Source organism: Octodon degus, unplaced genomic scaffold (genome assembly GCF_000260255.1).
Source record: "Octodon degus isolate 3935 unplaced genomic scaffold, OctDeg1.0 scaffold00201, whole genome shotgun sequence".
Lineage (NCBI taxonomy): Eukaryota > Metazoa > Chordata > Mammalia > Rodentia > Octodontidae > Octodon > Octodon degus.
In genome coordinates this window covers 3,536,305-3,540,713 of record NW_004524777.1, presented here as the reverse complement: position 1 = coordinate 3,540,713, position 4,409 = coordinate 3,536,305, and positions in this window count along the sequence as shown.

The window sequence follows — 4,409 nt, the reverse complement described above, 5'->3', positions numbered from 1 at the left end:
GCAAACCACACTACGCCAGCAGTGATAGTTGCGTGTGTGTCAGGGCCCTGTCCTTTCCACTAGGGTGGTGCTCATCACAGCCCCATCCCTGTGAGCGCTGGGTCTACTAGCTCAGGGTCTGGTTTACAATGAGACATATAAGGTGCCAGTAGTTAAAGAATAAATGAATGAATTGGTGCATCTGCCTGTTCCTTGTGTAGAGGCTTCAGTGACTTAACTGTCACACCACAAAAATGATGTCAGCGCTGGGCTCTATTATGAATCTGCCTGGGAATAATAACATGGGGTAATTCCTGTTTGTGACCCTCATTCTGTCTGTGCCATGAAAGATGAGGAAGGAGGGGGAGGGAAACAGAGAGGAGTAGAGGCAGGCAGCAACCATAGGAACAGCTCCAGTGGAAGACGGTGGAGAGCTGGATGAATACGGTTGCAGTGGGAATGGAGAGGGGAAGGGGCCAGTCTTCAAGATTTTGAGCTGAGTGTTAGAAGTGAATAGGAAACACACTTGTTCCTGGTAATACTCAAAGTCAAAGCTGTCCATCTGAGATGACTTCCATCAGAAGGAGTTAGTGGAGAAGTATGTGTGTGTGCGTGTGCGTGTGTGTACATGTCAACATGGTGGATCAGTAGGGGAGGCTGTCCCACCGTCTCTAGTATCCTTCTCCTGCTAGCAGCCGTTCAGGCTGTCTTGCCCTCTTTCTAAAGAGCTTCTCCAGGCAGTGGGGTAGAGAGACACGGGGGGGGGGTGGGCAGCTACTCACACCACTCAACGGAGGTGAGCTGCGGAGCACCATGTCCTTAAGGTTCTCCTCCCCCAACCACTACAGCCTGCCAGGTGCCTTGTTTATGACGAGAGCTTTTAAAAACCCATGTGCACAGATAGTCATGCATTCATTTTTGTTCATTTAACTAATACTCACCAAACCCGGAGCCATGCAATGGTGAGCAAAGCCTGCTATGGACTCTGCTCTCAAGAAGCTCCGAGCTGGCAGGGGAGAAGATGCGTAATCAGGCAATTAGGAACCAGTGGGAGCTGGAGGTGAGCACTGGTTGCTATGGGAACACGAGGAGAGGCCACAGCTGCTGCTCCTCTCCAAAGAGTGGTGGCAAGCAAAAAAAAAGGAGACGTGAAGCAGGCAGACCTGCTGCCAGGCCTGACTCTGCAGTAGTCCAGGACAAAGATATCCCAACAGAACAAAACCCGTCACCTCCTTGGCTGTCCATCGCCGCATTAGCAACTCAGAATGGGGAAGAAAGATGTTGTATCTCTCTATCGGCCTCCCAGGAGTTCTGTCCGCCTCTCATGATAGCCACTAGGAATCTTCTCTTCAAGAAATGTTGGCAGGTTCAGTTTCCTGGTTACTGGACACCAGAGGTAGAGCAATGGGCAAGATAATAAAGTCCTTGCCCTCATGGAGCACATAGAAATTGGAGAGGGGGAGTAGACATAGAAATAATGACATGGCCCAAGCAATTACAACGGTGTGAACATAACGGTGGGATTCACATGGTTAACAGAGGAGCTGGCCTGGGGTCCAGGAAGACTTCCCGGAAGAAGGGCCATTTCCGCTAGGATGAGAAAGGAGAACTGGCCTGCAAGAAGGTAGGGAGAGTGCCTTCCAAGTATTATGAGCAACCTGAGTAAAGATGTGAGAGAAAGATGGTACGTGGTATGTGGCGGGTGAGGCAAGGAAACAGGAAAGGGCAAGCGGGACAGGGCGCCAACCAACCCAAGCCTCCTGCTATGATAAAGGGTTCACTTGACTCCTGTGATGTCCCCAGGGCCCCCACTCCCATGTCACTCTGACTCCTGTTGCCCATCAGCACATTAAAACAGCTGTCAGTGTCTGAGGCACAACCCGGTTCAGGGGGCTGGGTTTGGATCAGGCTCGTAGAAGCTTCTGAGAGATGACAGCTGCCAGAGTTCTTGGAAGGTATTTGGGTCCAAAGTCACTGTGCAGATGGAAATACTGTGGCCCAGGGAGGAAAAACATGGCCTGCTCAGGGTCAGACTGTAAGCGGAGCTATCAGGCCTGGAGCCTCTGTGGAAGTCTGAAAGCAGGCTTTGCCTTGGGGTGCCGTTGTCTCTCCCTCGCAGAGCAACTAGCAGAACAGTTCCAACTCTTTCTCACCTTTCACTTCCCCTAGTGTTTCTCTTTTCAGAAAGGTCCGCTTCCCATGACCCCTCCTTCCCCCTGCTTGCCTCCTCCCTTCTCTTGTGAATGGGCCAGCCAGAGGCAGGGCTTGGATCCCAGGCAAGGCCAAGAGTCAGTGACTACATTGTCTTCCAAGCTTACCCTACTCCTGCCTCTGCCACTCCCCAAGTCTTGTTCTGTGGGCAAAGCTCTCCCCACTGACATGGTCACAGTCCTTCCCTTCCCCAGGCAAGCCCTACCACGCACACACTGGCAGAAGTTGGCATGGGTCTCAGCCATCATCCAAGAGGATCCCTCCATTGTCGAGATGCCATTGGTGAGGCTCTGGAGCAGCCAAGTTCTTCCCTGGGAGTTCATTGTGTTCTGGCCTTTTCAATGTGCCCAGCCCTGCCGGCACCATCTCCCCCACACTGGCAGCTGGCTCCCTTCAGTGTAGGAGCATGGAAGCATAGAGGTGCTGAGGGTAGCAGGCACCTTACAGGAACCAGGTGGTGGGCACGGCCTGAGCTTAGCCACAGGGGTGAGGGGAAGGCCCCTCTGCTACCTCTGTAGCGCAGACCGGGGCCTCTGCTGGCCCCGGAAAGCTGCTCAGGGCCTCCCCAGAGTGCTCCTTCCCTGGCAGGGCCTCCCTTTCAGGCAAGAACTAAGGCCACTATACGCTTCTCATGTAGGGATAGAAGTAACTGGCTTTGGGATTAGCACTGTTGGGTCTAAAACCTAGTACTGTCACCTCTGCCTGAGTAGCCCTTGACAGATCCTTTAACATTTCTGGGTCTCAGCTCCACATCTGAATATTGAGTTCGCTAAAACAATCAAACAAACCCATTAGGCCCAAACCCCGGCCTGGCCAGACCCCAGGGCTCGTATTTGAGAACTGGTGCCCTCCACCTGCCTCTCCAGCCTCTGCTGGGCCACAGCCGGGGCACCTTCAACAGCCGTTTCAGGGTTCTGATGAAGGCAGTTTCAGCTTCAAAAGTGCAGGTGGGAGACCCTGGAGTGCTCAGCATGAAGCTGGGTGCCAAGCCCTGTGGTTATCTGGGGAGTGGGAGGAGGGCACACTGTAGAGTAGCCACAGCAGGAGGACCTGCTAGCGCTTGCAGGCTCATTCTGCATGTCCCAAGTTCAAGGAAGGAGGCAGAGAGAGGTATTCAGCAAGGGCAGGCAGCAGTGCCCATGATTACACTCCCCTCAAGCCAGAGGGGTTTACAAGGGCTTTGGCAATTATTACAACCATTTGCTGTGCTGGGTAGAGACAGATCCTGTTTCTCTTTGTTTCAGGCTCTGAAAGCTGTAGAAGTCAGGAGAAGCTGATTTTAGCGTAAGAGGCTACATAACAGTTAGGGCAGAAGAGAGGGAACCTTGCTGTTGGCCAGAGCTGACCAGTTTTTTCCTGAATAATAGCACCTGTGTATTAGCTCTGGGAAGAGAGGTGAGGGCAGACTGACATAACCATATGCAATGACAGGGGGACAAGAGGAGGACCCTGAGTCGCTCTGTTTTTCAGCTCTCTTCACGCTGCCAGGTCCCCCCAGGCAGGTACCTGCGGCAGCTGCCAGCCGGAGGGACTGAAGTTTCTACAGCTGGCAGAACCTATGCTTAAATTGGGAAAATAAAAGGGAGGAGGAGCTGTGGTGGCACTCACAACGGCATCTGTCACAACTGCCTGACCCCTTCCTTTTCTTCCCATTTCTGGTCTCCTAGAAGCTCAGCTCCTAGGCCACATGGCTGGCTGGTGATTGGAAGAAGGCAACAAAGGGTTACAAAAGAGGCTATAAAGGTCTGAGCAGCACCAGCAGAGCTGGCACAGGCCTAAGCCCTCCAACTGGGACCCCCACCTATGGGAAGTCTGGAGTAGCACACAGCCAAGACTGCTCTGCTAGGCTCTACTATGCATATGTGCACCAAAAAAACAAAAGTGTTTCTTTATACCCAGAGCCCTTTAAGATGATAAAGGACCCAATGCAGGTAGGCATGTGTTTTTGGAATCTATAGTTGTAGAATGCGAAGTTCAGTGATTATTTAAACTGGGCTGAGGTTAGAAGGAGAATGGAACAATGGCCCGCAAGGACTCTTAAGCACTGAAGCCAAGGAGCCATCTCCCTTCCTGGTCTGCTCAGCCCAGGGGACCTGCCCCCAGAAAGCTGCAGCCCAGGGACCCAGTTTCCAATCAGCAGTGTCAAAAGTGACTTGTGGCTTTGCCTTAGTTGTGAGATGATTTCATTCCATAGGAGTAGGTTGTGGGGGGATCCTTTG